A 16,573-nucleotide genomic window follows, 5' to 3' on the forward strand; every position below is an offset into this window, starting at 1 on the left:
ATCATGGAGTCTTCACCTGAAAGAGGACCGTTAGAAGATAAGAAAGAAGGACGCCATACATTACCTTGACGGGGCGCAATCGGATCGCTGCTGAGACTTAAATCTAAGCTAAGGTTCGATGGGTTAGTCATTTTTCAAAGGTGTTCAAAGAGAAGGGGTGGATGGAGTTAAATTTCAAAGGGCCGGAGACGATTTTTAAGAATGGGCAATCTTCAGAGTGTGTATGTTGGCGGTGATCGATACCTCTATAAAAAGCCAAGGCGACGCGTCCACCGATTCAAAAAGCCGGAATTTCCGGCGTAAGTTAGGCGACGCTTTCTCGGCTTTTCAGAAGACGCGTTCAACTTTGTCAAAATATTTCTTCTTTTCAGAAAACACGTAGAGGCCATCATCGCAACTACACATCTTTAGCCGACAAGCGCAAAGTTCGGCGACGCTTTCTCTGCTTTTCAGAAAACGCGTGCAGCTTTGTCAAAAGGAGCCGCATCCGCACTACTACGTGTCGTTCAGAAATCGAAGGGGCGTCGTTCAGAAATCGAAGGGGCGTTTGCTCAGAAATCGAAGGGGCGTTTGTTCAGATATCGAAGAGCCGTTTGCTCAGAAATTGAAGAGACGTTTGTCGACAAGGGTAAAAGAACAGTACCACCACTTGCTATTAAGAAATCCCTATATATGTCGACCTTCATCTCTTATGGCAAGGCAGACCTAAAGAAAATGTCCAACTCTTTCTCACCTCTGAGGGCGCACTCCCAGCGAAGCCTCTTGAAATACTTAATTTTTTCTCCCCTAAAGAAGATACCAGATACCTGGAGTACAGATGAGGCAGAAGGAAACGGTAGATCGAAGCATGTGGAGACAACCACAACAAATACATGTGCTGATTCATTTGCCGTTTCTTCAAAAGCAAAGGTATCTCATATCATTAAGGTCAAAAGCAAGAGTATCTCATATCATGCTCTTTCCCTGTCTTTTCCTTTGTCCTTGTTATTACTCGCATGGCAAAGTGAAAGAGAGCAATCAGAGGAACTTGGAGTCAACTTTCCGATCTGGAACCGACCACCTGGAACCTATTCCTGATTGCTTACCTAGTATTGCTCTCGAGTAGTCATCTTCAACGGTTGATACACTGCCAGAGAAGGGACAAGGAAACTTCAATCTTTCCAATTCGTATTCATTACGAATTGGAAAGATTGAACAAAGAAACAGATAAAAGGGGTGATAGGAGCATATTCATGCGACTTAAATGACTTGTTCTCGTGCATTTACGTTATGTTTCTTTAGTTATTTTAGTACTTTAAGCTATTTTCGTGTGTTTGTAGGTCCAAAGGGCTAAAGGAGCAAAAAGATGCATTTTGGAGACTTTTGGAGCACTTTTGGGCTAAGGATGGATAGCTTATGCTTGGCGCCAAAGTGTTGGACGAAATTGAAGACCTAATTGAAGACCAAAGTGTTGGAACCTTGTTTCCTTTAGTTTTAGGACATTTAAACCTTTCCAATTTCCTTAGCCGTGCATAACATTCCAACATTCCACTCCTTCATTTCAGCCACACTCCCACATATCATTACTTATCATCACCACTTATCACATATCATCACTTATCATAACCACATATCATACACTTATCATCACCACTTATCACTTATCATAATCACATATCATACACTTATCATCACACCACTTATCACTTATCATTATCACTTATCACTTATCACTTAACATACACCCATCACCTAACACAAAACCTTGCAGCCACATGCATTCCCCTTTTGCACATGCTTTCCCATTTCATTATTCATTCACCTTAATCATTCCTTCACATGTTTTCCATAAACCATCAACACATGCACCCTAGATTCTAATCAGCCACTCCACATGCATTTCCAACCTAATTCACATGCATTCCATCCTTTAAAACATTGCACATGCACTCATAATCATTCACACCTTGCAGCCACATGCACTTCCCCCTTTATCATTTCTGCACATGCACTTTGCCTTTCATCATTGCACCACAAATCAGCACATTCACCTTCATTTTCAGATTGTCCCCTTGCACATGCAGCCACATATTCATAGCACATGCACTTCCACCTTTAATCACATGCATAAATCAGCCACATGCATCTCCCATCACCCTACCACCCTCCTAGCTGTCATGTTCCCCCCATTTCACCTATAAATAAACCTTCATTCCAGCCACAAAGGGGGGGATCCATTCACCACAGAAATAAGGCCTTTGTGCCAGAAATTCACCCATTCCATACATTCCCATCCATTCTTCCATATTCAGAAATTCATCCATACACACCAACAACATCCCCTTGTTGCCGTGCCTTCCCTATTAATCCAAACACCACTCCCCAAACCATTCACACCATCAAACTATCCTTAGACCTTGTGCTACAACAACGAGGAAGAGAAGAGTGCCTAAACGTTCATACAATTCAAGTTTGAGTTGTTGGAATGTTTAGGTGTTTCTTTGATTTCAATGTTTAAATTCAATTCTCTTTGTTTTGTACGTATGAGGAATGGAAGAGAAGAGTGCCTAAACGTTCATACAATTCAAGTTTGAGTTGTTGGAATGTTTAGGTGTTTCTTTGATTTCAAAGTTATGAGGAACTAAACCCCCCTTGGTTAGGGGGGGATTCAAAATATATGTTTATGCTTGCATTTTGATTTGATTACTTCTAATTGCGTTTCATAAGTTGTGGATTCAATTTGTTTAACTGTTTGATTGATAACTTATTTATGTATGTTTATTGAGAGTGCACGCTTAATTTTCATGCATGAATATGACGCTAGAATATAAGTGAGTTTCACCTAATAGTTACGAACTTATATTCACAAGTAGTGGAGGTTGCTTATAAACAATCGCGTTAAACGAATTCTTGGCATAAGTTTCATGCAATCCATAGTAACGAATGCCTCGTCAACACTTATAATTTTCATAGAACGTAATGATTCTTGCTTGTATCTCTTCTATGCATTCATGTTGAGGACTTGTGGGGAATGTTTTGAATTGTGTATGCGCTAACCCATCCAATTCAATAACGTTAGGAAGATTTGAAGGTTAATTAGTGCATCACGGTTAACTTGGGGTGTTGAGCATTCATGGTTTATTAAAATGCAATTGGAAATCATTTTATTATGCAAGTGTAACATGTGTGGAGATGAACCCCTTAGCTAGGTTCCCATCCATTCAATTCTATCACATTCATCTTTACATTCTGTCTAGTTTATTAATTTGTTTCATTATTTCAATTTTCGTCAAATCTAATTCCCCCTTTACTTTAATGTCCAATTTAGTTAGAAAGTGTTTTAGTTTGTGTTTATAAGTGTTGTGATTCAATTTATTACATAAATTCGTCCAAATTCACCAAAGTGCTCAAAACTGCCCAGAAAGTGTTTTTAAGGCAGTTTTGAGTGTTTTGGGTGATGTTTGAGTCTTTTGGTTTGTTTTAATGTTTTAAGTGTTTAGTTTTACATTCTTTGAGTTAGTTTAGTGTTTTATATTGTGTTTTTACGTTCTTGAGTCAAGTTATTACTTAATTTCGTCCAAATTTGTGTTTGTGCTCAAATCTGCCCAGAAAGTGGTTTTTAGGCAGATTTGAGTGTGTTTGTGTTGTTTTGAGTCTTTTGGTTTGTCTTAGTGTTTTAAAGTTTAGTTTTGCATTCTTTGAGTCTAGTATAGTGTTTCATATTGTTATTTTACGTTTTTGAGTCAAATCCAAGTGGTTAAAAATCCCTCCTAATCCCCGGTCCAGAACGATCCCTACTTACTACAATTGACAAAAAGAGGGTTTAATTTATGCGCGTATAAATCTCACATCAAGGGGTAAGCTCAGACCTTCGGGGGAGACCAAAAGAATCCTGCTGCCCAGTTCAAGAGTAGCACAAAGGAAAATCAACGAGAGGAGGAGACCAAAAGAATCCTGCTGCCCAGTTCAAGAGTAGCCTGTGGAAAATCAACGATGGGAGAAAACCAGTTCAAGATTAAGCATGTGGAATCACCAAGATCAACCCATGCAATCACCAAAGAGAAGATGGAATTTACACTCGATAACCAGATTTGCGTCCCTAAACTCTTCTCTTTGTTTGTTACATTCTGCCATGTTTAGTATGTTTAGTTGTTTTTTGTGTGTTTACTTATGTTTTGTGTGAATCTATGCTTAAAACATTGAGGACAATGTGTGATTTAAGTGTGGGGGGGTAACTAAGTATTTTTGATGCAAATTCGTGGGATGTTATCACCCATAACTTCAAATGTTGTTCCTTGCTGTTTTAAGGTGTTTTTAGGCTGTTTTGGTGTGTTTTAGTATTTGTTGTTCTAAAAATCCGAAAATCCCAGAAAAAATTGAAAAAAAAATTGTTTTGAAAAGCCTAAAAAGAGTGTTTTGAGTCGTTTTTGTGTGTTTGTGTCTTAGGATACCTTCCAACACAATGATAAGGATTTGGTTTGTAATTGCATGACTGTTAAAAAGAGTTATAAACATAGAGAAAAGTTTGATTTACTCTTGGTATATGCTTGGTTATGGTTATAATGTATGACTTCACATGCAATCATAAAAGAAAAATTCGTTTTTGTAACATGCTTGAAGGAAGGAACTCAAACAAACGCTACAACCCTGTGAGACTCGAGCCATTACCTTCTTTGGAGAGTTATTTTCTGTGATTCTTTGTTTTCTAAAGTTGTTGCATGATCTCATTATTCCTTGCTTGGTTGCTAGTTAAAATGCAATTGTATCATAATAGAACTAAATGCTAGAACTTATATCCGTTTCATTCAAGGCATGACATTGAATTGCATAACATATATCAAGATGAAGTTGTGTAGTTGCCACCATAGCCAAATAGCCTTACTTCCCATATTTCATATTTGTTGTAAGTTTTAACCCCGTTGAGCCTTGTTTAGCCTTTATTCATTGTTAACCCAAATTATCCTAACCTAGCCTAGTTTAGGACTGTCCACACCCTTGTTCTTAAAAGATAGTGAGCATGACTTAAATGAATTCCTTTTGAGTACATTATGAAAGAAAATGAGTGTGGGGGAGAGAATGTTTTGTTCTTAAGTGTTTATGTATGTTTTGAGAGTCAAAAGAAAAGAAAAAAAAATTGTGAAAAACATATGAAAAAAGAAAAACAGAAAAGAAAAGAAAGAAAGAAAAAAAAAAAAAAAAAAAAAAAAAGAGCTGTTCTCCCTTGTTGTTCAAAAGTTGAGTTTTCATTCAAAAGTGAATTCTAAGTTAATTCAAATGCTTTGCTCGCTATTTTTTTAAGAACCTTTGTTTTCCATATCCCTTCTTTGTTAGCCAAACACCTTTAGCCCCGTTTCAACCCTTATGCTTCTATCTTGATCGTTATGTGTTCAATAATGTGGAGTTTGGAATTGATATGAGCTTATGGAATCACTGGTTCTCATTCTAAGTAGTAGCATTCCATTCATGAGATCATATTCATGTTATTATCGTAAATCTAGAAAATGCTTTCTTTGTTATAACATATGTGAGATACTAGTCTTTCATGTTTACATCAATCTCTCACATATAACTAGTGTAGGGTGTGTAGTCAGAAAATCTGTGTGAAAATAGAGTGCATTCTAGTAAGGAATTGAGGAAATTCTCTAAGGCATGTTACTACATTCGAAATGTGTTTTAAATGCTTAATTGTGAACTAGTATGTGGTGACTATGATTAAGAATGTATTTAAGTGTAAAGATGGCTAAAATCTGTGGGAATAATGATTTTTAACTTGTCATGTGCATTGGAAATCCGTAAGACGATTGTTGGAAGGTGTAGGTGGTGTTTTGTTCGTTTTGTCTAGTTTCGTGTTCTTTTGTTGTTTTGTTTTGCTCGAGGACTAGCAAAAGATAAGTGTGGGGGTATTTGATAGGAGCATATTCATGCGACTTAAATGGCTTGTTCTCGTGCATTTACGTTATGTTTGTTTAGTTATTTTAGTACTTTAAGCTATTTTCGTGTGTTTGTAGGTCCAAAGGGCTAAAGGAGCAAAAAGATGCATTTTGGAGACTTTTGGAGCACTTTTGGGCTAAGGATGGATAGCTTATGCTTGGAGCCAAATTGTTGGACGAAATTGAAGACCTAATTGAAGACCAAAGTGTTGGAACCTTGTTCCCTTTAGTTCTAGGACATTTAAACCTTTCCATAAACCATCAACACATGCACCCATCACCCATTTCTCCCCCTCTTTGCCGTGCACATGCACTTCCCACTCTTTAATCATTTCCAACCTACATGCACCCTAGATTCTAATCAGCCACTCCACATGCATTTCCAACTTAATCCACATGCATTTATCATCATTCACCCTAGCTTTAATTCACATGCAAACACATTCATTCCAGCCATTCCACAACTTTTCCTAGCCTTTAAACACATGCATTCCCTTCAAATAAATCAGCCACATGCACTCATAATCATTCAACCAACTTTGCACATGCATTCATCATTGCACCACAAATCAGCCACACATTCACCCACATGCACCCTTTAATCACCTTCATTGCAGCCACATTCCACATGCATTTGCACATGCATTCACTTAACCTAGCTGTCAAAGCACATGCACTCTCATTCTTTAATCCATTGCAGCCACCATTCACCTCTTTCTCCCAAAACATTGCACATGCATTCATCATCATAACCTAGCTGTCATGTTCCCCCCATTTCACCTATAAATAAGCATCCATTGCAGCCACAATTCATACACTCTTCCATTTCAGAAAACCATTCCATTCACCACAGAAAATCATCCATTTCACTCCACCATTCCATCCATTTCATCACACAACACACGGCACAAACACAAACCACTTTGTGCCGTGCCTTCCACCATCACTTCCTTCACCATTCCACAAAACCTATCATTCTACATCATCCATAATCCATCAAACTATCCTTAGACCTTGTGCCACAACGAAGAGAAAGAGAAGAGTGCCTAAACGTTCATACAATTCAAGTTTGAGTTGTTGGAATGTTTAGGTGTTTCTTTGATTTCAATGTTTAATTTCAATTCTCTTTGTTTTGTAATCATGAGGAACTAAACCCCCTTTAGCTAGGGGGTGATTCGAAATATATGTTTATGCTTGCATTTTGATTTGATTACTTCTAATTGTGTTTCATAAGTTGTGGATTCAATTTGTTTAACCGTTTGATTGATAACTTATTTATGTATGTTTATTGAGAGTGCACGCTTAATTTTCATGCATGAATATGACGCTAGAATATAAGTGAGTTTCACCTAATAGTTACGAACTTATATTCACAGGTACTGGAGGTTGCTTATAAACAATCGCGTTAAACGAATTCTTGGCATAAGTTTCATGCAATCATAGTAACGAATGCCTCGTCAACACTTATAATTTTCATAGAGCGTAATGATTCTTGCTTGTACCTCTTCTATGCATTCATGTTGAGGACTTGTGGGGAATGTTTTGAATTGTCGCATGCATCATCCAATTCAATAACGTTAGGAAGATTTGAAGGTTAATTAGTGCATCACGGTTAACTTGGGGTGTTGAGAATTCATGGTTTAATTGAAATGCAATTGGAAATCGTTTTATTATGCAAGTATAACATGTATGGAGATGAACCCCTTAGCTAGCTTCCCATCCATTCAATTCCATCACATTCATATTTACATTATGCTTTAATTTACAATCTGTTCATTTAGTTTAATTTCGTCCAAAACTCAATCCCCCTTTACTTTATTGTCCAATTTAGTTAGAAAGTGTCTTAGTTTATGTTTCTAAGTGTTTTGATTCAATTTATTACACAAATTCGTCCAAATTCACCAAAGTGCTCAAAACTGCCCAGAAAGTGTTTTTAAGGCAGTTTTGAGTGTTTTGGGTGATGTTTGAGTCTTTTGGTTTGTTTTAGTGTTTTAAGCGTTTAGTTTCGCATTCTTTGAGTCTAGTTTAGTGTTTTAAACTTTATTTTACGTTTTTGAGTCAGTTTCCAAGTGATTTGCAATCCCTCCTAATCCCCGGTTAAGAACGATCCCTACTTACATACTTACTACAATTGACAAAAAGAGGGTTTAATTTGTGTGCGTATAAATCTCGCATCAATCCTCCATGGACAACCCATGGTATTTCGGAATATGGTGGAGCAAGCTTGACTTCAACTCGAACTCGTCGGTCTTCCCTTGGGCAGGTGGGGGATATTGGATACACAAGGGTGCGGCATTATCCAATCCCGAGGCCGAAAGCTCCTTGAGTGTCCGGGTATCCACGGCCATGACTTGTGGTTCTTCAAAGATCCTTGCCGTGGGTTCCTCCTCCTCTTGTAGGACTTGTTCCTCGATGTCAGGTTCCGTGCTTTGTGGATTTGGTTCGTGTTGCTTCCTCTTCCGTCTCAAAGTCCTCTCAAAATCGCTGTCAAAGTCTAAGATATGCTCACGAATTGATTGAGAACTCCGAGTCATACACTAGTACCTAAAACAATAAAAACAAAACAAGGTCAGAAACTTAAACAAATTAAACTAAACAGAAAATAACAATCCAAGGGATTAGCAAAGTTGCTAATCCCCGGCAACGGCGCCAAAAATTTGATGCGAACTAAATAAGCACACAAATTAAAACCCTCTTTTGACAATTGTAGTAAAGATGCAAGTAGGGATCGTTCTAAACCGGGGATTAGGAGGGATTGCTAAATCACTTGGAAACTGACTCAAAAACGTAAAACAAAGGTTAAAACACTAAACTAGACTCAAAGAATGCAAAACTAAACAATAAAAACACTAAAACAAACCAAAAGACTCAAAACAGCACCAAAACACTCAAAACTGCCTTAAAAACACTTTCTGGGTTGTTTTGAGCACTTTGACTACTTTGGACGAATTTGGGTAATAAATTTATTCAAAACACTTAGAAACACAAACTAAGACACTTTCTAACTAAATTATCTATTCTAAAACTAGGGAGCAATTGACTGTTCATTGGGCTACAGTCAAGAAAATGCCACTCGATTTCAATCTATTTACAAAAATGCCAGCCAAATTAGGCTGGATTGGGAGGGTAATTCTCAAAAGTTCAGAGGGTGATTTTGTCCGTATGGTTTAGCACGGAACCACTCGATTTCATGCTATTTACAACAATACCAGGCAGATGGGGCTGGGTTGGGAGGGTAATTTTGTCCGTTTGGTTTGGCACGGATTGCTGGGTTAGAAGCGTGCGCTCTCCTCCCATCTGTCACTCTTCCTTACTCGCTCCTACTCAAACCCTAGCAGCCACAACACCATCTATGGAATAGCATCGGCTCCTGCTTCCTAAAACCAAAACCACACAAACTGCCCTCCATTTCTGTAACTCGAGAGCTTCGGTGAGATGAAGGAGAGGAGCAGGGAGATGGGCTCGAGTCCGCCAACGGCGGAAGAGATCTTCAGGGATTATTGTGCTCTGAGAACCGACGCCGTCCACTCTTTAACTAACGGTACTTCGATCTTTCTCTCTCTCTATTCTCCCTTTTGCGTGTCGGATGAGTGGCTGGATTTCGAAAGCTAAGTTCCATTTTTTATTGGATTCATTACTGTTAGCATAGATTGTCATCATTTCAGCCCTTTTGCTGTGAATTATTTCCGGATTTTGTTGCACTGTTAGGTCAAGTTGTGGGGGTTCCTTTATTTATTTCGTTTTCTGTCATTTTCTCTCATTTTGGGGATGCATCTCTCTGTTCTGTGTATTGTTCTTTGTTTTAAGGTCAGTTTTCTTCTTCTTTTCTTTTTTTTGTTTTTTTGGGTTTTTTTTTGTGGGCTTTCAGTGAGTTGATATTTTCATTTCCATTTTGCTGTGAATTTTCTTCAATTTGATCGAACATCTCGATACGAACAGTTGATTTTCAATTTATCTTTAATTTTCTAGAGGCCTGTTGGTTGCATGTACAAGAAATACTTTTATATTATGTTTCAATTTCAAAGTTGTTTGATATATGACCTTTAGTTTGTATTCTTATATGGAATTGTGCAAGGTTGCCACTCTTTGCCCCCTTTCGATTGTGATCGAGTTTATTTTTTTGTTCTTTCTTATTGTAAATGTCATTTTGTTTGTAAAGTTTAGTTTATAAACTGTACTTCTATTTACTCTTTGAATTTATTTTTTTGTTTATGTTGTCGTTTCTTGATTTTAGTTTCTGTGGATTTATATGGTTCTCATTACAGAAAGTATTGTCATTGGACAAAAACTCTTACAAGCAAGCTGCAAATCTGTTCAAAGAAACCAAGATCTGTTAATATTAAATACGTCAGCCATTGGCAATGCAATAGTATGTATTATTATTTCTCCATTCTATAGTCATATTAATAATGTTTATGATGAAATCAGGTTTGAGGTGATCTTTTAGAATCCTTTTGCTGGAACACTTGCTTTAATCTGGATTTGGTCTAACTTAAATGCATTTCTATGTACTGCTTGAAGAAGCAAAACAATTCTGGTTTGCTTTTATTTTGTACTCGGGGTGTAAAGATAATTCTCTTCTAAGCAAGCTCGCTTATCTTTGAACTCTTTAACTGATTTGTGCCTGCAACAAGATTTTTTTCGGACTTTCTGCAGTGTATTTAACAGTATTAGGTCTCTGTCTTGCATGTCACTAGGTTTACTCATTTTTCAGTTCACATTGATCACGGATTTATAGTTGATTGCATTTCATTTTGACTTCTTTAAAAGCGGTTTTCATTAGCATGTCTGACATGATAAAATCGTGTCTTTTGGATTAATTCAAACAAAGTAAACATTTCATTCGTATTTGTGATCGTTGTTAATATTATAGTTACATGTCTACGAAAAAGGATTTCTTTTAATGAATAATCTGTTATTACCCTAAACAAGTTAACTTTGCTTAGAGTTTGCTGCTTAGTATGTTATGTTCCTAGGTAACATGCTTCTGAAATTAGGATTTGAACCTTCTGCTCCTCTGCTTTTTGATTTGTATATATGTCAAATTTCTCTCAATTGCTAATGGATTTATTTTCTTTTGAAATTTCAGAAAGTTGGGTCGTGGGAGGAAGAAGCTGGTTTGTTGCCATTTTTAGGTATATAATCATGTGCCCTGATAGCATATTCAAAGCCTATTTAGTTATATGAATTTTTTATTTATCTTTCTAAAACTTTTGTGCCTAAATTTTAAATATGTGATTGGTAATTTCTTAGCATGATAATTATCAAGCATATGATCGTTATTCATGAATACAAAACAATCCAAAACCTTCATTCACAAATCACAAGTATACGATGAGCTATTTAGAAGTTCGACATTTTCGTCATCCAATTCAATACCATTTGGGATACTATGCTAGAATTCTATTACAGGTCCAGTTAAGAGATGTGAAGCATGAAGAATATCTCTTTAGGAAGTGTTAGCTAATCCGGTTAATTGGTCAACAAAATTAGCCATTTTCGTCATCTAGATTGGATAACCTAGGAAGAATGTTAGAATGATTGATCATATTCGTTAGCCCTAATCATGTCACGAGTAGTGTCTATTTGTATTTCAATCAGTTTAACTCCCCTTTTAACCCTTGAATAAGGCATTACCAGTTTCTGGATTGATTCTACATTTTAGTTTGTTTTTATGCCTAATACTGTTTGTTATTCTTAAATTTTCCATTTTGTAGTTGTATAAGTTTTCCATAGGCTTCGATCATCTCCCCAATAAACCCAGGGCCTCATTTTCTCCTGCTAAGCAAAAGAAAATCAAGGAGGCCTGCAACTTCGTATGCAGTCCGCCACTGCAAATCAGTCTGGAAACTGGAAAATTCAAAGGTAAAACACACCAATATCTTTGATTTTGGTCTCTACTGCACAGTTTGACAGACAAATGATAAACCTAACACATGCATGCTCTGATTTCCTTGGTAGGTCATATTTTTCACTTTCTGGATGTGCAAAGTTTGGATACATCACCGGGCCAAACCTTTCTCAGGTAAGGAATTACATCGCGTTTGTTGAAAATATTTGCTTCCTTTCCTCTGATGTATGTGTATGCATGATGTATGTGTGTGATTTTAGATTGTAATGTATCACAAATTTGTGGCATGAAAATTGATATTTGTAGACTTACCCTTTATTTTTTGGCTGTGATGGGGGAAAGGAAAATAAAATTTCAAAGATTGATACTTTTATGTGATTTCTTGGCTCTTTTTTTTTCATATGATTTTCATTGTATGTGTGCCAGTGTATGTCTCTTCTTGAAAAATGCATGTTGAAAATGGGAGAATTTTGGACATTGACATGTTTAGAAGTCAGGTTTTCTGAATGAAGATACTCTTATGATTTGTTTGTGATGCGAAAATTAACTTAACACACAAATTAACCCTCTTTTGACAATTGTAGCATATAAATAAGTAGGGATCGTTCTTACACCGGGGATTAGGAGGGCTTGCTAAACACTCTAAACTGACTCAAATAAATAAAACTAACCTTTAAAACACTTAAACTCACTTAAAAAGACTCAACACGTTCACAAAACTCAAAATAGGCTAAAAACACTCAAAACTGCCTTAAAAACACAATCTGGGCAGTTTTGAGCCTAAACACAAATTTGGACGAAAATTGATTCTAACTTGACTCAAAACTCTTAAAAACACAATCTAAAACATATTTGGACCAATTAGACACTCTAAGACAATTGGGGATTTGGTTTTTGACGAAAATCAAACAAACAAAACAAATATGTAAACTAGGCAGATTCTGACGAAATTGGTGAAATTAAATGGATGGTGAGATGGCTAGGAGGTTTTTCTCCACACATGGCATACTTGCATACAAAATAATCTCCAGTTGCTTATTCGATGAATTTATGAACCTCAACACCCCAAGTTAATTAGGTACGCTTAAATTAACTCTCAGATTTCCCTTAGGTCATTGAATTGAATGGAATTAGCGCATTGCAATCAAATTATTCCTTAAAAGTTTTCTATATGAAAGCGCATGATAGAAAGACAATCAAAGATCATTAGGTTCTATGGAAATCATAGGTGTTGACGAGGCATTCGTAACTATGAAAGCGCATGATACTTATGCCAAGAATTCACTTATCATAATTGTGACCAACAATCTTAACTACTCATGAATATAAGTTCCCAACGATTAGGTGAAGTTCCCTCATACCCTAGCATCATGTTTATGCATGCAAATTAAGCGTGCACTCTCAATTCATATACATAAGCAAGTTTTAATTAAAACAGATAAGCAAATTGAATTCATCATTCATGAAATCACAACTAAAAGTAATCAAATCATCATGCAAATATAACCATGGTTTCGAAATTCCCCCCTAGCCAAAGGGGGGATTAGTTCCTCATGCTTGCACAACAAAAAGTATTGAATTTAAACATTGAAATCATAAGAAAGATTACACCTAAATGCCCAGCAATTCCAAGATGGATTCGATGCACAGATTGGCTCCTCTTCCTCCTCCTTGCTGCGGCACAAAGTTTGGGTGATGGAATTTGTGGTTTTGGGTGGTGTTTTCTTGTTTGGAGGGATGGAGGATGGTTGATTATGGTGGGGAAGGGTGCGGCAGAGATGTATGGATGTGTAGGGAGGTCTATGGAGGCTTAGAATGGAGAATGGAGGTGCGGCACAAGGGTTTTCTGTCTAGCATAAGGGGTGTACGAATTTGTGGCTGAAAATATGTTTATATAGTCCTAGGGTTTATTAGATTAGGGTTTACTTAACAGGTTTGGTGGATTAGGGCCCTAGAATTCGGCCATGGGTTGTCAAATCCACCTAGGAAGAGGTTTTTGGCCCACATAGTTTTATAAAACGAATTGTATACCCAAATCCACAAGGATTAGGCCTTGGAAATCAGAATCCCAAAGGGATTGGGCCTAGGAAGGTGCGGCTGATTTAGGGGAGAGGGTAGCTTGGCTTGCAAGGCAAGGTAAAGCCTTCTAGAAAGGTTTGGAAGCCACTTTTCTAGGGTTTCTAGAAAGAATAGGTTTTGTGGCAGATTTGGGCCTTCTAGACTAGGATGCTTCTAGAAATAGGTTCTAGAATGATCCATTTAAGTCCCCATGTAATTAGGATTAAGACATGATAAGGTTTGGATAAGATAAGATGAGATAAGGTTTGGATAATGTTTTGGATAATTGGATAATGTTGGGTAAGGTTGGATAATGTTTAGATAATGTTTTGGATAAGGTTTCCTCTTTTGAGCTCCTTCCTTATCCACTTTGTCCTTAGCTTAGTTCCTTCCTCTTCTTATCACATATCTAGCCTCTTGAAGTTCAAATTCGTCCATCCATGTTAGCCCATATGCAAGCTATCCCCATAGTGTCCAAAATAGCTCCAAAATGCACCAAAATGCACTTTCTTGATACTTTAACCCATAGGACCTACAAACACACGAAATTGAGTTGTAATACGACATTAACTAAGAAATAATAGCACAAATGCACAAGAATAAGCTAGTTAAGTCGCCTAAATATGCTCCTATCAGTTTGTAATTTGTTTTGCAAATGGGTAGGAATGTCATTCTAAAAGGATATTGGCAGGAGGGGGTGGAATGTCATTCTAAAATATATGTAATTCAATTCTCTCATTTTCTATAGCAGAATTGCAGATTTCTAAATCGAAAAGGAAAAATAAACACTATAGCAGCATGTAAAAGGGAAGCACAGGTAAAGGTTTCTGATGTCAGTTGGCTGTTTCTTTTTAGTGTTTTCAATTTGTTCCTTTTATTCTGTCTGCAATTTTTAATCTGTGGTTATGCATCAATTTCTCTGCTTCTTCTTTATAAATCTTGCAGGTCAGGACAACACGCTTATCGGGGCAATGTTGGGATGTTTAGGCTTGGGTGGAGACATGGACTTTTGGAAGAGGTGAATTAGCTTAGCTCTCTGTCATTAGCTTTATCTGTTCTATGCATCTCTACAATCTTACAATGCTCCTTTATTAAATTGCAAGATGTTGGGACCCGTTACTGGAATACAAGATTTGGAACAAAAGTGGTTGACAATGCTAGAGTCGAAAGCAAGTGTGAAATTCACATTGAAAATGACAGGTGAGAATGCTAATGATATTCTAAAAAAATGTTGGGCTTCCTGATGAGATCTCTAGCCGAATTCAAGAGGCTAATTTAGTGATTTGGAGTTAATTTTGTGAATTTATTGAATGAAGTTATTTATTTTTAGCTTATCTTGCGTTTGCTTTGGTTTTAGGAGAGGGTTGCGCATGATCTGTAGGTTCAATCAACCTCGCTGTTTTCGTTAGAATCACAATTAAAGGTCAGTTTTTCCGACATTTTTTTTTCTTTTTGCTGCATGTTTATGTATGGTTGGTCTATGAGATTTTGTTTTTAGTCACTGTTGATTTGCAGTTTATGTCTCCCTTTAGCTACATATTGACACATGTTTATTCTCAGCATTTTTTTGTTAGGGTAAGTGGTTTGGTGGTTTGGTGAGTTCTATATTATTATATAATCTTTGGGGCTATTTTAAGTAAAAATGAAATGTTAACATTGATATAGCATACGGCATACTGAATTCACACTCCTGTATTCGGTCTTCATGTTTCCATTGCAACACTCTGCATTTCCTAACCAATGAATTTTTTGATAAAGACGTTAAAGCAATTACATGCTCTATCAAGTATGTTTTATATGTAGTTGTGGTAGTTGCAAGGAAATGAAATATTTGTGCTGATAATTGGTAGTTTAAATATATAGAAATAGAGAATAATTATAAATGGAGCACCTAGGATATTTAACATTGTTTTCTTTTCCATGTAATTTTTCTCATGTTTAACATCTGTTTTTGCTTATGGATTTGATTCAAGTGCTTTTTTTTTATTAGTGTTAATTTTGGGTTGCATATCAACAAACTAACCCAGTTAAATTTTGCTTAGCGTTAACGTATAAGGAGAACTCCCATTGCATCAACTCGAACAGACATTCTTCTACTTAGTTGCTTAGCTGCTGAAACAGGAACGAAACACTTTTTATGTTTTTTTTTGTTTAACTGCTAAAACAGGTGACTGGCCTGCAGGACATATATTTTGCCATCTTAACTTCAAGGGTAATATATGTGTAAAATGCATGTTGCTTAGGGAATCAGAGCATTTTTTGCAACCACATCTTTTGTAATCAGCTCGGTTGAATTTATACAAAAGTCAAGCTACTTATCTTACCTACACCATTCACTCCTCTATCCCTTTTGTTTGTTCATGATTTTGTTGAATTTTTTTCAAGTTAAATGTGTCTTATTCATGTAGTTAAGGCTGATGCATTCAAGTCCCGCAGCAACGCGCGGGCATTTTGCTAGGAAGAATGAAGAATCTCTCTTCAGGAAGTGTTAGCTAATCCGGTTAATTGGTCAACGAAATTAGCCATTTCTGTCATTTAGATTGGATAAGCTAGGAAGAATGTTAGAATGATTGATCATATTCGTTAGCCTTATGTTTTTTTATTGCATAATGATGGAATTGACGCGTCATTTAGTCATAGTAATTGATGTGATAAGTACGTATCAACTGTTTCACTCATCTATCACTCTCTTCATTTAGGTAAAATGTATCTTATTCATGCAGTTCACAGAGAGACAGACAGAGAGAGAAAGAGA

At 36.7% G+C, this 16,573-nt stretch overlaps 1 long non-coding RNA gene across 2 annotated transcripts; it reads left to right on the forward strand.

Annotated features, from left to right (window-relative positions):
* Positions 1-14,501: 14,501 nt before the first annotated feature.
* Positions 14,502-15,945, forward strand: LOC148694370 (uncharacterized). Of its 2 annotated transcripts, XR_015966211.1 has the most exons (4): positions 14,502-14,635; positions 14,764-14,836; positions 14,922-15,018; positions 15,176-15,945. It is a non-coding gene; the product is annotated as an uncharacterized LOC148694370 (long non-coding RNA). The 2 variants fall into 2 exon arrangements; XR_015966210.1 differs by lacking the exon at positions 14,502-14,635 and having other exon boundaries at positions 14,679-14,836.
* Positions 15,946-16,573: the final 628 nt, after the last annotated feature.

The sequence above is a fragment of the Pyrus communis genome, chromosome 9, assembly GCF_041283825.1.
Source record: "Pyrus communis isolate YQ-2024b chromosome 9, ASM4128382v1, whole genome shotgun sequence".
NCBI lineage: Eukaryota > Viridiplantae > Streptophyta > Magnoliopsida > Rosales > Rosaceae > Pyrus > Pyrus communis.